Source organism: Oryctolagus cuniculus, chromosome 2, assembly GCF_964237555.1.
Source record: "Oryctolagus cuniculus chromosome 2, mOryCun1.1, whole genome shotgun sequence".
NCBI lineage: Eukaryota > Metazoa > Chordata > Mammalia > Lagomorpha > Leporidae > Oryctolagus > Oryctolagus cuniculus.
The window spans coordinates 75,101,310-75,120,557 of record NC_091433.1 but is presented as its reverse complement, the minus strand read 5'-3'; positions in this window follow the sequence as shown (position 1 = coordinate 75,120,557).

The window sequence follows — 19,248 nt, the reverse complement described above, 5'->3', positions numbered from 1 at the left end:
GAAGTAGGGGTGGGTGTGTGAGGGACGGCATGCTCAGACCACATAGAATCTGAGAAGTGCACTATATTCGGTTCCTAAGTCATAAGTGACTTAGAACAATAGAAACACATTGTCTCTCAGTTCTCAAAACTTGAAGTCTTAAATCACGGTGTACGCAGGCTTATGCTGTGCTTGATGGCTCTATAGAGCATTCTTCATTGTCTCTACTGGCTTCTGCTGTCTGAAGAAATGTTTGCTATTCTTTGGCTTATAGATTATTACTGCAGTCAGATGGCCATCTTCCCCGGTGCATCTTCACACCACGAACTTAACTCTGCATGTGCGTCTCAGTGTCCAAATTACCCTCTCTTATAAGGACACCAGTGATAATGGATTAGGGCCTGTCTCAATGGGCCCATCTTAGATTATTTTAACTTTCTTATATCTGTAAAGATCCTATTTCCAAATAAAGCAACATTCTGAGGTGCTATAGTGAGAATTTCAACATAGTTTTTTGAGGAGACACTCAGACTATAAATAGGGGGTGATGAGAATTTACATAAATAATGACGAAGCCCCAGCCTTCCTGTCTTTTTCCACTTCCAAAGGACCTGCATCTAGGAGTATGGCAACAGGCAAGAAATTGGAATATTTACCTATGCCGAAGTTGAATGACCCTGGAAAAACATTTAATATTTGAGGTCACCACCATAACCCAACAAAGGTGACTGACCATTCTATTGCCTTCCATTGAAGCCATACAGTTGAAACATCCAGCTTGACAAACATTGTTTCCATTGAGTTTTCTAGTACTGACTTTCTGATGCTTCCTATGGCTTTTCCAAGAAAAAAGAATCAAACAAAAAAGTGCAGACGGAAGCAAACAAACAAAAAGAGTAAAATATGAATAGGTGTTGGAAAAAGAAGTTCAACTCCAATCACAAGAAAAAGGAAGAAAACTATGCATCACCATCACACACTGAAACAATAAATAATGAAAAAACATTGAAAGCATCCAGAGAAAGAAGACATATTGTACAGAAAAGAACAAATATGAGATCCCCTATTTGTGCACTGCTGAAACCCCACCCCTCCATGTAGCAGAAATGAGAACTGTTGCAGAATTAGAACAGCTTATTCCTTGAATGTGTATTTTTCCTTTGCTTTAAATACCTCTCACTTCTCTGCTCACATTTATCTACATCTCCTCCTTGCCTTCCTTCTGCCATCAGAGAGAACCTGTACCAAGCCTAGCCACCTACAACAACAGTCACTAAGATTAATTCAGCTCTATCTTAGCATTGGAAGTTACCTCTGGAAATAAAACTGGGGGTACAAGCCCTTACTTAGTTTTTGTTTATCACATTCACAATCAATCATAATTATTTTAAATTTAATTAAAACCATATTGTGAATGTCATTATTTCCCCTCCTCATGTGTCCATCTATCTATTTTGATTTCCTTTTTTGGTAATAATTCTTTCTCAAATATTTTTCTCAGATAAGGTATGACAGTGATGCATTCCCAGATGTTGAAGTATCTGAAAATGTCTTTTCTCATAATACATGCAAGTTATATCAGCTAGAAATAGGGCTTGGTGCTTGGAATAATTTTCCCTGGAGTTTGTAGGTGTTTTTATTCTATTAATAAGAATCTTAATGCCAGTCTCATTTTTCTCCCGAATAGATAAATTGTTGTTAGTATCTGGGAACTTTTCTGATATTTCTCCTGGATTTCATAAATTTTATCAGTAATTGGCATTTGTGTATTTTCTCAGCAAGTCCAAGTACTTCCCCAAAACTGGACGTTCTCTTCATCTGACTGGAATCTGCAGTGCTCGGCTATTATAGCCTAGTATTTGGTTCATTATGGCCTCTCCTTTCTTTGTTACTTTACCTCCTTCTGAAGAGCAGAATAAATGAGAGATGTAATCATTATGTCCACTGTGTAAAATAGCCAAGGACATGGAGAAAATGTTTGAGACCATTTCAAAATGTTGTATTGAAAAGAACAAAGATAATATGGAGATTTTATTTGGTGGTTAGATAATAGCAACTTGGTATAGCTATGTTTTTTAAAGGAAAATCAATAAGAAATTTAAAAGGAAAACGAATATGAAATTAAAATGCCCAGCATACTCTGGCTACATTTCTATAATTTAAATATTAAAAAAGAATTTTGATGGAATTCAGAAGAAAGAAACTAGTTGCTCCCTTAGGAAAAATGAAGGATGAGGAGGAAGAAGAAGAGAAGAAGGAAGAAAAAAATCTCAGTGTCAACAGAGTAGCAGGGAAAAATTGTGATCTGCAGTGGTTAAGTTTATGAGACAGCTTGGCTGCGCCTCAGGGCCCTGCCGCTGGCCAAGCACTGCTCTGAATGTCTCCGTGAAGGCAGATTTTGGAGGAGATTAACACGTCAATTTGTGGATTTTGAGCAGATTTCCCTCCAAAGTGTCAGTGGGCTTCCATTTTTTCTTTATGGAACAAACCTCTCCAAACAAGAAGGAATTCTGCCAGCTGACCGCCTGTGGACCTCCCAGCATCTCCAACCCACCCTTCGACCACAACAGATTTTGGAGTCCCAGTCGTGTGCACCAACTCCTTAAAATAAAGTTCTCTCTGTACACTGTCCCCCACCCGCACCCCAGACATGCGCACACTCTAACATGCATCCTGCAGTGCCTATTTTCCTGGAGAGTCCTAATTGTTGACTTATTTTTTTTTTTAACCCAGATACCAGATACTCCACCATGATATCACCAAATCTTCAGGAAATTGGTAATTATCACACTCATGGACCTTTTTTCAAGCAATGGCTTCATTTGCTTGAAAAAATAATGTAACCACCCAAATATTAAATGAAAGACTCACAAGTGAATATGTCATGACATACAAAAATTAATTAGGAAAAGTAGATCAAAATAAACATACGATTAAATCTAAATAGCTGTCAGTAGCTTCAAATGCAGTATATTTATTGTAATTCTTAGGAGGAAAACTACACGGTAGGTTTACAATAACTTGATTATCAGATTGAGTAAAAATAACTCAGAACAATAATTTTTAAAATGACTTTAACTGGGAGATTGGTGTTGGTAGTTAGAAGTAATGTTTTTGTTTTTTAGTCCTCCATAGGGGAAATCAAAGAGCATTTTTAAAATTTGTTGGATATAAATTTAGAATTATAGGGGCCAGCGCCGTGGCTCACTTGGTTAATCCTCCACCGGTGGCACCGGCATCCCATATGGGCGCCAGGTTCTAGTCCCGGTTGCCCCTCTTCCAGTCCAGCTCTCTGCTGTGGCCCGGGAGGGCAGTGGAGGATGGCCCAAGTGCTTGGATCTCAGCGCCCGCTTTAGAGACCAGGAGGAAGCACCTGGCTCCTGGCTTGGGATTGGCATAGCGGCTATTTGGGGAGTGGACCAGCGGAAGGAAGACCTTTCTCTCTGTCTCTCTCTCTCACTGTCTATAACTCTACCTGTCAAATAAATTTTAAAAAATTTAGAATTATACATTATAAAGACAAAGACAAAATTTAAGCTAAAACAAGATTATGTACAATGTTTTCAGGAAGTTCTTATAAAACTGTATGTCAAGGACCAAAGAAAATAGATCCAAAGTTGGGTCATTTTAAAATTATTAAAAAAATTTTATTGATAATTTACTTGTTGTCTTCTCAACAGGAAGTTTAAATGGTTTTCAAAGTGCTTTTAAAACTTTTAGAAAGAAGGCCAGTTATAAATTCTGGAAGCTTACACATCCAAACAGGTGACTTACAATAGTTTCAGGTGAAGCTCATTGTGTTTCTGGGACCACACAGAGATTCTCTTCCAGCTGAAAGCAGCAGACAGGCGGAGGACAGAAAGCAGCCATCATGCACAGGTGCCACCTGCACCCACGCATCTTATCACAGTGAACGAACTTTCCAGTCTTTCTCATTCTTGCTCCCAACTTTTCCCTCATTTTTTCTCATCCCTGTCTCCTTTGCCTGCTGCCACAGCTTATCCTCTCCTTTTCCTCCTTTCCCCCTTTCTTCTGCTCAGCTTCCATTCTCAATTCCTTTGCAGACAGCGGAGCTCCTCTCACAACATTTAGGAGCAGATGCTATTTTTCATTGTAGCAGCACAGAATTTCCTTCTGTGCACCATCACTCCCAAATATGCATTCCCAAAGAAAGCAGGGTTCTGTTGGTGTTCATCATTTACACTGGAGGCTTAGTGTGATGTTATTTATTTTTATTTATTTATTTATTTTTTTTGGACAGGCAGAGTGGACAGTGAGAGAGAGAGACAGAGAGAAAGGTCTTCCTTTGCCATTGGTTCACCCTCCAATGGCCACCACGGCCGGCGCGCTGCAGCCGGCGCACCGCGCTGATCTGAAGGCAGGAGCCAGGTGCTTCTCCTGGTCTCCCATGGGGTGCAGGACCCAAGCATTTGGGCCATCCTCCACTGCACTCCCTGGCCACGGCAGAGAGCTGGCCTGGAAGAGGAGCAACCGGGACAGAATCCGGCGCCCCGACCGGGACTAGAACCTGGGGTGCCGGCGCCACAGGCGGAGGATTAGCCTAGTGAGCCGCGGCGCTGGCAGTGTAATGTTATTTAGATGTTTTGCTTCATGCAGGATTACTTGTGGGAATGCTGTGATCTTGGAATGAAGTAGATACTCAGACCTGTGCTCTTCTTGTATAATGTGAGTGATGAGAGTCAGTAGGCATAGGTGACAAAATAGAAGTTTTCTTCCAAAGTAAAACCTAAATTTGTAGTAGTAATTTATTTTTTATATTTTAGTTATTTTTCTCATAACTCTGTGCCAAGAGTGATTTGAAAAAGAAATTTAATGTTAACAAGGATACAGAAAACTATTTGTCATTACAAAGCCCGCAAAATAAAATTCATTCTTTGGATGGGATAACATTTTGAAATATATTAACTATAAAAGACAAAAGTAGAAGACAGTAAATATGAAATGTAAACTCATAAGCATGGTGAAGGCAGAACTGCATTTCTGCAAGCGGCACAATTCCTTGCTTCTTCCACATTCTGGATGTGTAATCACTGTGTTTGGATTTGATTTTTGATGTGGAACAGCATGTCACCTATGTTTATTAAGCTATTTTTTACAATTACATCTATGTGGTGTTCAGAGAAATGTTTTTTTTGACATTCCCTTTATTTTGTTATGCTTTTTTTCTTCAAAATTTATTTTTAATGTCTTTTCTTACTTTTTAACAGATTCAATATACTTCATAGGTACCATTCTACAAATATAATGATAGTCCCTTCCTCTCTCTTCCCCTCTCATACTCACTCACTCCCTGTCTGCCTTCCTTTTTTCTTTCCTCTCTTTGCTTTCTTTTGTTTTTAGGATAACATTTTAAATTTACATTATAGTCAAGGGCTTAATGCTTCACTAAAATAACACATTTAATAAGTAAAAAGCAAAATACCCAAGTTTAGTGGGAATATAGGAAAGGGCTATAAATAATAATCTAATGAAAAAATAACCATTTCACTCATATACAGTAAATTTTAAAGTAATCACATATCATTAAAACTATGGTAATGTAGCAGTCTTAACTATTGGTTTGGCAAAGATTTAAAACAAAGATTGACAACACTATATTTGCAGCAATACTCATACACACATACACACAGGCGTTTCCTATTTCTCTCTCTTTTTTTTTTTGAGTTTTATTAGCTCCTACATATAAGGGAGAATATGCAGTATTTGTCTGTCTGTGTCCAGCTTATTTCACGAAACATGATGTCCTCCAGTTTCATCCACGGTCTTTCAAATGTAGAATGTCATTCTCTTTATATCTGAATAATATTCTATTGCATATATATACCACATTTTCTTTATCTACTAATCTCATAACGGTCACCTTGGTTGACTCCATATTTTGGCTACTGTGAATTATCCTATAAATATGGTGGAGCATCTATCTCTTTGATATAATGTGTCCATGTCTTTTGGGAATATATATATGTGAAAAAATATATATATGGGATTGTTGGATCATATGGCAAGTATATTTCTGTTTTTTTTTTTTTAAAGAAAACTCCGTACTGTTTTCCACAGAGGATAAATTCATTTACATTCCCACCAAGCTTTCTCCACATCCTTGTTAGCATTTATTATTCTCTGTGTTTTAGATTTTAACCATTCTGAGGTGGTGAGGTGATATCTCTTTGTGGTTTTGATTAGCATTTCCTTGATGGCTAGAGATGTTGAGCATTTTTTCATATAGTTATTGGCCATCTGCATTTCTCCTTTTGAGAACTAATTATTGATATCCTTTGTACATTTCTTCACTGAGGTTGTTGCCTTTTTTGTTGGTGACTTTTTTAAGTTGCCGAATTATTCTGGATATTAATCCTTTGTAGGACAGGTAGCTCCCAAATATTTTTCCCATTCTGTTGTAAGTCTCTTCACTCTATTGATAATTTTGTTTAAGTTTTGCTTTTGTTGTCTATGCTTTGGGGGACTTGTCCAAGAAGTTGTTACCTTCATCAATGTCTTAGAGTGTTTCCCTTACTTTTTCTTCTAGCAACTTCATAGTTTTAAATTTATGTCTTTAATCCATTTTGAGTGGATTTCTGTATATGGTAAGTGGCATGGATCTAATTTCATTCTTCTACATCCATACATACAGGTTTTCCAGCACCATATGCTAAAGAGATTATCCTTAATCTACTGTATGATTTGAGTACTTTTGCCAAAAATCTATTTGCTGAATGAAGTGGATTACTTTCTGGGATCTATTCTGTTCTATTGTCCTATTTGTTAGTTTTTATGCCAGTACTTTGTTGTTTTAATAACTGTAGCTTTGTAATGTGTTTGAGGTCAGGTACTTTGATGGCTCCAGCTTTATTATTATTGTTATTGTTATTATTATTTTACTTAGGATCAATAGGCTATTGTGGGGCCTCTCGGGGTTCCTTATAATTTTAGGATTCTTTTCTAATTCTGTAAAGAATGATGTTGGTATTTGATAGGAACTGATTTTAATCTGTACTTTGCTTTAGATAGTGCAGCCATTTTTTTTAAAACAGGTAGAGTTATAAACAGTGAGAGAGAGAGAAAGACCTTCCTTCTGTTGGTTCACCCCCGAAATGGCTGCTACGGCTGGCGCTGCGCCAATCAGAAGCCAGGAGCCAAGTGCTTCCTCCTGGTCTCCCACGCATGTGCAGGAGCCCAAGCACTTGGGCCATCCTCCACTGCTCTCCCTAGGCCACAGCAGAGAGCTGGACTGGAAGAGGAGCAACCGAGACTAGAACCCAGTGGCCATATGGAATGCCGGCGCCACAGGCGGAGGATTAACCAATGGCGCCATGAGCCAATGAGCCATGGAGCCAGCCCCAGTGTAGCCATTTTAATCACACTGATTTGATGCAGGAACAAGGAATATCTTTCATTTTTTGTGTCCTTGATGATTTCTTTCATCAATGTTTGATAATTTTCATTGCAGGGATCTTTTACTTCTTAGGTTAAATTTATTACTAAATATTTTATTTTTTGTGGCTACTGCCTATGGGATTTCTTTCCTGATTTCTCATCAGTGACTTCTTCACTAGCATATATAATAACTACATTTCTACATTTACTTTGTAATCTGCAACTTTACTGAACTGGTTTATCACATGTAACAGCTTTTTTGGTGGAGTGTTTAGGTTTCTCCATGTTCAATGTTATGTCATCTGCAAACATGAATACTTTGACTACTTCCTTTCCAATTTTGATGTTGTTTGTTTCTTTCTCCTGCCTAATTGCTCTTGCTAAAGCTTCCTGTACTATATTGAATAAGAGTGGTTAAAGTGGATATCGTTGTCTAGTTTCATATCTGTGGTGAAATGCTTTCAGCTTTTTCCCATTCAGTAGAATGTTGGCTTTTTGGTTTGTCATATAGAGCATTATAATTTTGAGGCATGTTCCTTTTATACATAATATATAGAGAATTTTTATAATGAAGAGGTATTGAATCTTGTCAAATGCTTTTCTGCATCTAATGAGATGACCATGCATGTGTATTTTTTCTTCATTCTGTTGATGTGCTTTATAACATTTATTAATTTGCAGATGTTGAGACACCCTTGTATCTCTGCGATAAATCCCACTTGATTGTGATGTATCTTTTTGATGTGGTTTTGCATTCAGTTTGCTAGCATTTTTTGAGAATTTTTACATCTGTGTTCATTGAGGATATGTCTGTATCTTTTCTTTTTTTAATAAATGTTTTATTTATATGCAGTGAACAAATGCCATGTATTTCATATGTACAGATTTAAGAGGGTAATGATACTTCCCATATTATCATCCCTCTGCACATGCACACACTCTCCCTCTTCCTTGCCTTCTTAGTTTTTCTTTTAATTTTTAAAATAGATATATTTATTTATTTGAAATGCAGAGGGAGAGAAAGAGAGAGAGAGAGAGAGAGAGAGGTCTTCAATTCAATGGTTCATTTCCCAGATGGCCGCAATGGCCAGAGCTGCGCCCATCTGAAGCCAGGAGCCAGGAGATTCTTTCAGGTCTCCCACACAGGTGCAGGGATCCAAGGACTTGGGCCATCTTCTACTGCTTTCCTAGGCCATAGCAGAGAGCTGAATCTGAACTAGAGCAGCTGGGACTCAAACTGTGCCCATATGGGATGCCAGCACTACAGGCAGAGGCTTTTCCTGCTACACCACAGTGCTGGCCCACTCTTTTAATTTTTATAATGACACAGTTTTAGTTTATTTTATAATCACAAGCTTAACCCTTCACTAAATGAGTAATTCAACAAGTAGCAAGTAGAAAAACCCTATTCATTCTTAATAAAGAATGGGATGGGAGAGGGAGTAGGAGATGGGATGGTTTGCATGTGGGAGGGTGGTTATGGGGGGAAGAATCGCTATAATCCAAAAGTTGTACTTTCAAAATTTATATTTATTAAATAAAATTTTCTATTAACAAAGAAGAAAAATCCTATTCATCAAGAGTACAGACAAGAGCTGTAACAATAATCAAATCTAAAAGTGTGCTTTGTATATTAATTACCACCAGTCAGGGAAAGCATATGATATTTGTCTTTTGAGGACTGGCTTATTTCATTAAGCATAATGGTTTCCAGTTACATCCATTTTGTTGCACAAGACAGGATTTCATTATATTTTTACTGCTGAGTACTATTGCATAGTGTACATAGATATCATGTTTCTTATATCCAGTCATCAGCTGATGGACATATGTGTTGATTCTATCTTAGCTATTGTGAATTGAGCTGCAATAAACATGGGGGTACAGATAAATGTTTTATATGTTAATTTCATTTCTATTTGGATAAATTCCAAAATGTAGGATGGATGGGTCATATAATAGGTCTATTGTCACTTTTCTGAGGAATCTCTATAAAATCTTCCACAATGGCTGCACTAGTATACATTCCTACCAGCAGTGGACTAGGGTAACTTTCCTCCCATGTCCTCATCATCATTTTTATGTTTTTTGGGGGGAGGGTGATAGCCATTCTAACTGTAGTGAGGTAGAACCTCATTGTGGTTATTATTTCTTTTTTTTTTTTTTTTTTTGACAGGCACAGTGGATAGTGAGAGAGAGAGACAGAGAGAAAGGTCTTCCTGTTTGCCGTTGGTTCACCCTCCAATGGCCGCCACAGCTGACGCACTGCTGCCAGCGCACCGCGCTGATCCGAAGGCAGGAGCCAGGTGCTTCTCCTGGTCTTCCATGGGGTGCAGGGCCCAAGCACTTGGGCCATCCTCCACTGCATTCCCTGGCCACAGCAGAGAGCTGGCCTGGAAGAGGGGCAACCCGGACAGAATCCGGCACCCCAACCGGGACTAGAACCCGGTGTGCCAGCGCCGCTAGGTGGAGGATTAGCCTATTGAGCCGCAGCGCCGGCCAGTTATTATTTCTATTTCCATGATAGCTAGTTATCCTGAGCAGTTTTGAATGTGTCTGTTGGCCACGTGAATTTCATTCTTTGAAAAATGCATGTTCGGGTCCTTTGCCAATTTCTTGACTGGATAGTGTGTTTTATTGTTGTTGAGTTCCTTGAGCTCTTTATAAATTCTGGATATTAATCCTTTACCAGTTGCATAGCTTGCAAATATTTTCTGCCATTCTGTCAGTTGCCTCTTCATTTCATTGTGTGTCTCCTTTGTGGTGCAGGAGCTTCTTAGCTTGATTTAAACCCACTTTTTTATTTTAGTTTCATAGCCTATGTTTCTAGAGTCTTTTCCCATAATTCTTTGCTTATGCCAATATCTTGCAGAGTTTTCCCAATGTTTCCCTCAAGTAATTTGATGGTATCTAGTCATGAAGTTATATCCTTGATTCATTTTAAGTTGATTTTTCTATAAGCTGTAAGGGAGGGTCATCTTTCATCCATATGCATGTGAAAATTCAGTTTTCCCAGCACTATTTGTTGAAGAAACTGTCCTTTCTCCAGGGATTGATTTTACCCCGTTGTCAAATGTTAGCTGCTTGTAAATGCATGGATTAATTTCTGGGATTTCTGCTCCCTTGGTCAATTTTTTTTATGCTAGGACCACGCAGTTTTGATTATAACCGCGCTATAGTATGTCTTAAAGTCTGGTATCAAGTATTGTTTTTGCTGTTTTAGATTACTTGAGCTATTCATGGTCTCTTGTGTTTCCATTTGAATTTTAGTATCATTTTTTCTAAATCTGAGAATAATGTCATTGGTATTTTGCTTGGGATCACATTGAAACTGTAAATTGCTTTTAGTATTATGGACGTTTAGATAATGTTAATTGTTCTGATCCATGAACAGAGATCTGTCTATTCTCAGTGTCTTCTATTTATTTAATGTTTTATCATTTTCAACATAGAGATCTTTTATGTCCTTGATTAAATTTATTCTAAGGTATTTCATTTTTTGTAGCTATTTTGAATGAGATTGATCTTGGAAGTTCGTTATCAGCCATGCAATTGTCTGTGTATACAAAGGCTATTGATTTTTGTGTGTTAATTTTATACCCTGAAAATTTATCAAACTCTTTTATGAGTTCCAATATTCTCAGTGGTGTCTTTTGGTTCACCTACAGATAGAACAATGTCCACTGCAAATTTTGCTCCAATTCTCCCCGGGAATGCAATTTCTCCACTTTTCTTCTGCTACTTTCCCATCTTCTAAAGCAGTGAATCTTTTTCCCTATTCATCCATCTTGGAATCCCCTTCTCTACTGAAAGTCTATGTCCGACCTCTGGAAATGTGCTGCTTCCTTTGTTCTTTTTATATCACAGGGCAGCTAAAGTCAGCATGGCTACACCCTATTCAGCCATCTGACATTCATTTTATTGTATGGAGACATAGAAACGTAATCACCTAGGGTGATAGTTACAATCTTTTTTGAAACAGGAAAGCATCAAGTGAATCTAGATTCAAATTATGGTTCAGCTACATACTCGTTGGTTGATTTAAACCATATTATACTCAGATTCCTTATCGGTAGTATGGGTATAAAAACATTACCTTGCATGACTATGGTTAAGATTGGAAAAAAATATAAATAATATAGCCTAAAATTCAGTTTACAATGAAAATTTCTTAAATGATATTATTTAATTTTTCTTGGAAAATCAGTGGACCATCGATGCATATTCTGACTTTCAATTCCTTTCTACTGATCAATATGTCTGTGAGCCAGACTACACTGTCTTGATTGTTGCACTGCTGTGATTTGAATGTATCTCCCAAAGTTCATGTGTTAGATTCTTATCCTCAATGCAATATGTTGCAATGTGGGACCTTCAAGAGGTGATTAGATCATGCGAACACAGCCCTCATGAATGGATTAATGCCATTATCATAGGAGTGGGTTCCTGATAAAGGGATGAGTTTGGCATCCTTCCCCGTGTCACTCATTCATGCACTCTTGCCTTCTGCTTCCACCGGAAGATAATGCTACAGGAACACCCTCTCCAGATGTGAACCCCTTGTTCCCAATCTTCCAGAATTGTAAAAAGTGTCTGTTCTATACAAATAACCTACTCTCAAGTGTCCTATCATAGCAACATAAAATGGTCTAAAACATAAAATTTTGTTGAAACTTTTGAAATCATATAATGTGAACCTCCTGATTTTTCCTTTTTTTTTTTTTTTTGGTCATTTGGGGGTCAATTGCATATCCACAAATATTCAAAGATAAATATATCAATTTCTACTTTTCTGTCTTTAAAAGAACAACTTAAAAAATTGTCCAGCTCTGTCAGTTGCCATTCCTCAATCAAACATCAATAATACCAAAGTAAAATGTACTTAGATATTTTTTTCAACTTGCTCCACTGGTTAATGAAGATAAGATTCTGGATGGCAGATTTAAGAAATATTATCTGATAATTTGGCTGTGCATTTTACTCAAATTCTCCTTTAAATATAGGAATAATTGTTCAGCATCTTCTTGACTCTAATAAATAATTAAATGTGTATTTTGTTTGTAGGCTGTCATATTAACATCAGACTAGAACACAATGATAAAGGAGTTTTGGTAATCAGGTGTTTTCAGTTAGACAAATTTATATAATATGTAGAAAATTTTAATCCTCAAAAATATTTTGTCCTCAACACTCTGAGAATTTCCTCTCGTGTGGAATGATTCTGAACAAGTTTAAGGCAACCTTGGGAAAATGTATAGTATAAGATTAATATGGCTTTTATACCCCTTGTTAACAACTTTCATGGTTGAGTCAACGGAATTTGACTCAGCTTCACCTAGTGTATCAGAGATGCTTCACGGATCTTAAAGTTGACACATATTTCCTATGTTCTGCCCTTGAAATAGTCAGCAAATATTAAATATTAAAACAATTACAGAGGAATTAAATGATAGTCAATATACAGAATTCATGGTCATGTTCAACTTTTTAAAGCAAGTTTTTAACATGTTTCCAAGGTTCCCATCTGACCTTAATTATCAACAGTTTCATTTTGTTTATTAGCTTCCTTTGCTGCGGACTGCATCTCACTTGGCTTTCTGCGGGGCATTATTCCGCTACAACACATTGCACTCGGGCTCTATGTACTTCTCTCGATACATACATAACTTCTTGATTCTATGGCAGGTGATTTTTTCCCCTGAACACAGTTTGGGTTTACATTACCATACAGATTACTTTCCTTAATTAAAGTGTGTAGGCTTATAAATTGGAGTTGAAAGTATTTGACTCCTCCTAGAAACTGTGTTTTACCATTCATTACGTAAGTGTTCTCTCTCACATTCACACTATCATTAAGCAGAGAGCAAAAATGTTTCTGATTCAGACAGGCTACATTTAGATAAATTAATCCTAGGAAGTATAAAAGGTCATTTACTATTCACCCAATTTGTATTGAACAATAAAAATCAAAAGTAATAGGCTACTAGAAAAAATATAAAGATGAGGCTTATCCATTTTGAGATTATACTTATAAATTATTCTGTGATCTTCTTTTACAAAACAAAAATAGGCATTTATTTATTTGAAACTTCTATCTCCTGGTTCTCCCCACCAATGGCTTCAATAGCCAGGGCTGGGCCGGATTGAAGTCAGAAACCTGGAGCTCCAACCAGGTCTCCCACAAGGGTGCCACATGCCCAAACACCATCTTCCATTGCCTTTCCTAGGCACATTGACAGGAAGCTGGATCAAAAGTGGAAGCTGGAATTCAAGTCAGTGCGCAGAGGGGATGCCTGCATTGTATGTGGCAGCTTAACTCATTGAGCCACGACCATGTTCATAGACCTATTCTATGATCCTAACAGTAGCATATAGTGCTATAATGCTCACATAATTTAATTTTAAGCTCTAATTATTATTTATTTACTTTTATTTTACTTGAAAGACACACACACAGAGAGATAGAGAGAGAGAGAGAGAGAGAGATCTACCTCTGCTGTCCATTTCCCAAATGTCTGCAACAGCTGAGACTGGCCATGTGGAAGCCAGGAGGCTGGAACTCAATTTGAGTGCCCCTTGTGGAGGAAAGGGACTCAAGTACTTCAGCCTTTACCTTCTGTGCCTTAGCGGGTAGCTGGAATTGGAATCAGACAATCTTTTTTTTTTTTTTTTTTTTTTTTTTTTTTGACAGGCAGAGTGGACAGTGAGAGAGAGAGAGAGAGAGACAGAGAGAAAGGTCTTCCTTTGCCGTTGGTCCACGCCCCAGTGGCCACCATGGCCGGCGTGCTGTGGCCAGTGCACCACGGTGATCCGAAGCCAGGAGCCAGGTGCTTCTCCTGGTCTCCCATGAGGATGCAGGGCCCAAGGACTTGGGCCATCCTCCACTGCACTCCCGGGCCACAGCAGAGAGCTGGCCTGGAAGAGGGGCAACCGGGACAGAATCCGGCGCCCCGACCGGGACTAGAACCCGGTGTGCTGGCGCTGCAGGTGGAGGATTAGCCTAGTGAGCCACCACGCCGGCCAGGATCAGACAATCTTAACTAAGTAAATTAATTGGTATTGTGTCCAGCATACCAAAGGTAGTCAATGTATCAGCAATCATTTCTGTTATTACTAGTATCCCTGGAGTGAGGTACCACAACTGTTTCAATTCATTCCAATCTGTGTTATGTGTGGGTATGATAAGGATGTGCATCCACAGGCAGCTGGAATTGGAAGCAGACACAAAACTTCAACTCAGTCACTCCAGTATGGGATACAGGAGTCCATAGTGGCATCTTAGAGACTGGGCCACCTACCCCTAGATTTATGCTGTAATAAATATAATTAGTTGAAGTAGATGTAAACTGGAAAAGATTTTAACAAAATGTGATAGAGTTTTAGGAATGAGAAGCCCTTTAAAGCTCACCTAGTTCGTGCTTCCAGTGCTTAGATTCCCTTATTTCCACCTGCATTTTCAGTGGTAGCATGGACCTCCTTTAGGGCAATGAACTCGCAGAACCATTTACCAACAGCTCAGAGTTGTCACTTGAATCACACCTACTTGCCGTAATTTGTCTTCATCCAATTCCTTTATTTTACAGATGGAAAAACTAAAGACCAAAGATGCAAACTGATTAGTATAGTACTACAAAAAGGTATTTTCATAGGTAAAATGAGAACTCAAATCTCCTAACTAGCAGTGTTCTGTTCTTTGTACCATATTATGCTAATTTCCACCCTGATCTTCACTAGTCTATTGCTATTCTCATATATAAGCACCCCCTACACATACACTCAGACATGGCCATAGGTACTCGGGAGAAAATAAACAACAGAAAATCTAAATGATTGTGAGAGCTTCCCACCATTTACTAAGACAAAATCCCCATGATATTCACATTTAAAGTTTGTACAGCTATTTGAAATAATGACCAGGTTCAACAGTGTATATCTCAAAAGGAGAGTATTTTATATTTTAATTTATACTGCACACTAAGAAAATGCTAAACATCAGCTGTTTCATAGTTATCTCACCTTTAATTATGCATTTCTAGATTTTGTGCTTCTTTGTTTTCTTTCTTGAGAGACAAATTCCTACCAATGTCATCATATGTATTGAATGTGTACCTTCTTGATTATATATATATAAGGTATCCAAAAGACTTCATAAAGAGACTATCCAAATACACCCTCCTTCTTCCCTTTCTTACTCTTGATTTTAATTTTTATAATAACACACTTTCAATTTTTTATAATCATAAAATTAAGCCTCCACTAAGTAATGAATCCAACATATAGTAAGAAGAAAAATTAGTGTTCCTCTACAGAAGAGACAAGGGCTGTAAACAATAATCATTGCTCAAAATGTCGATTTTGCTCTTCTATATTACATTATTGTATAATTTTTTAGTTATTGCATACTTTATTAGTTACCACAGATTGGGGAAAACATACAGTATTTGTTTTTTGTGGACTGGCTTATTTCACTAAGTATAATGGTTTCCAGTTGCACCCACGTTGTTGTGAAAGACAGGATTTCATTCATTTTCATGGCTAAATAATATTCCATAGTGTATATATGCCACATTTTTTTCCAGTCATCAGTTGATAGGCATCTGGGTTGATTCCATACCTTAGCTATTGTGAATTGAGCTGCAATAAACGTGGGGGGAGGGTACAGAAAACTGTTACATTTGCTTTTCATTTGAGTAAATTCCCAGGAGTAGGATGGCTGGATCATATGGTAGTTCTATTTTCAACTTTCTGAGGAATCTCCACACTGCTATCCACAATGGATGTATTAGTTTGCATTACCATCAACAATAAATTAAGAAACCTTTTCCCCCATATCTTTGGCAGCATTAATTTTTTCTGATTTTTTTATGACTGCCACTCTAACTGGAGTGAGGTGAAACTTCATTGTGGTTTTTATTTGTTTTTCTCTGAAGGCTAGTGATACTGAGCATTTTTCCATGTGTCAGTCAGCCACCTGAACTTTCTCTTTTGAAAATTTCCTGTTCAATTCCTTTGTCCATTTCTCAATTGGATTGTGTATTTTCTTCTTGTTGAGTTTCTTGAGTTCTTTATAGATTCTGGATATCAATCCTTTATCAGTTGCATAGTGTGCATAAATTTTCTCCTCTTCTGTCAGTTGCCTCTTCACTTTGCTGAATTTTTTTTTTTTTTCAGTGTAGAAGTTTCTAAGCTTGGCGCAATCCCTTTTTTCTATGTATGCTTTTATTGTCTGTGTTTTTGGGGTCCTTTCCAAGAAGTCTTCACTTATGCCAAAGTATTGCAGAGTTTCCCAATTTTCTCCTCTAGTAATTTGAAGGTATCACATCAAAGATTTAGATCCTTTATCCATTGTGAGTTGGTTTTTGTATGAGGCGTGAAGTGGGGGTCTTGTTTCGTACTTCTACACGTGGAGATCCAATTTCCCCAGCACCAAGTGTTGAAGAGACTGTCCTTTCTCCAGAGATTGTTCTTGCCTCCTTTGTCAATTGTAGATGCTTGCATTGATTTCTATACTGTTCCATTGGTCTAGTTTTCTACTTTGTGCAGTACCCGGCTGCTTTGATTGTTACTGCCCTGTCGCATGTCTTTAAATCTTATATTGTGACGCACCTGTTTTTGTTGTATATGATTACTTTAGCGATTCAGGGTCCCTTTTGCTTCCATATGAATTTTAGCATCATTTTTTCTATATCTGAAAAGAATGTCATTGGTATTTTGATAGGGATCTCCTTGAACCTATAAATTGTTTTGATAGTATGGTATATTGTGATTATATTAATTCTTTCAATCCATGAATGTGGAAGAATTTTCCATTTTTTTGGGTCTTCTTCTATTTCTTTCTTTAATGTTTTGTAATTTTCATCTTGATTTCTTTTTAAAATCTCAATCTCATGGGAATATTTTTCCTCTATGTCATACATGGATTTCTTAACTCATGGATTTGCTTCTCATTGCTTTTGAGTAATCCTGTGATCATTCTTTTGAATTCCTTTTCAGACATTTCAACAGTCTCTTTTTTCTTCAAATTCTAATACTGAAGAGCTTTTGTGTATTCCCCTGGAACGTCATGATAATTTACTTGTTATTGTGTCTTGTATTTCTGGGTTTATTTTTAGGCATTTGTGGAAAAACATGTTGATTTTCTCCATTGATATGTTTTATCTTTGAACTGTGCCTCTATGGCTTACAGGAGTGACTGTTGCTTTAGTGGACACCCAGAGGCATGTACTGGGTGGGACCAGGAAACTCTGGTCATTCTCAAATGTGGAAGAGAATCCAGGGTGACACTCAAGTTGATTGTGGTAGATCTCCTGTATTGTTAACTGAGGATAGAGTTTGATTACACCTATTAGCATAATCACACCCTTACCTCCTCTCTTCCAAGATTATCAGTGTCTGGATTAGCCCTCAGTGGGTAAAACCCTTACCCATGCTGGCACATGAACTGCACAAAATATCCGTGAAAAGCTCAGTATGAACACAGAACCCTCTGCAATGACCCACTCCAGGCAACCAGGGACATCTGAGCCTCTAGCACTAAACACAGTGATTGCCCAGAGACCTGGCTGCACCCTACACCCTATTGTGCAATCACAGAATTCCCACAGTCACAGCATGCAAGGCTCCCACAGTCATGGCGTGCAGAGGAGCCTCATTCAGCCCCATGAGCCTGCTGTGCCCACTGAGAGCAGAGACATTCCCAGAGTCAGCTGGCTATGGGTGTCCCGCCTTGGCAGTTTGAGCTCAACAGCTGAAGCTGTGATAGATTGAGAGGATATGGGCACCTCAGAGTGCTAAGTGTATTTCTAGTCCTCTGTCAACCCTCTCCGCCCGACTCAAAGTCAATGGGAAGCATGGATTTTTCCCTCAATAAAATCCCCTGGTCACACAAGTGAGAGCCACTACAGCCTCTACTGGTGTCCAGGTTATGCCTTCTCCTGACTGGTTACCAGGCACCCTGTCGGGTGATGGAGAGAAAGAAATATGCTTACCCTTTGCTGGATTAGGGGGTACCCTGCCGCTAGCTAGGGCATCAAGCAGGACTCACAGTTAGTGGGATCTGCAGGGTTCTTCCATGTAATGTCCCAGTTGCATGGGCTGCTGCAGTCGACTCTCACTTCGCTCTCAAAAGTTGGCAGCTCTTCAGCTCCCGGCTGCAGGAGTCCTGTAGCGTCCCCACCCATTCCTACATGGCCACTGTTTCCACACTTTTCCATGGTGTCCCTCCTTTTTCTGTTGAATTTGCACTGCAAACGTCTCTCCAACTCTCCTCTGGGAATACACTTCTTCCACTTTTTTTCTGCAATCATCCCCTGGTCAAAATCAGGATGTCTTTGCCTTCAGCCATCTTGGAATCCCTCAATCTTCGCATATTTAATTATAGATTTCATATAAATAGACCCCCACATACACTATACATATATATATGTATGACACCCATATATACTTGCATGCATTTATATTTATACATATATTTCTCCAAATTTTTCACTTAGCATAATGTTTCTGTTTATCTCTTGCAAATCCCCATTCCTAGCATTATGGTATGTTTAGTCTTTTTATCATTATTGCCTTTTACCATTTAAAAGAAAGTGTGTTATAATCACAGTAGTGAGTGTTTTTTAATTTGCTGTATCTTTTGTTTATCATACATGAAATTCTATAGAGTTATAGTTTTAGTCTTATGGTGTGTGATATTTATAAAAAGTAGAAAATTAAATATAAAAAATAAAAATATTGATAAGCAGAAATACTGTCTATCTTGTTTTCTCAGATCTAAATTTATTCTCTGTAATGAATGAACTATATGTGTTTATATAATGAGAGAAATATACATCTATCTGTAGAATGTTATATATAAATTTTCATTTTAACTAA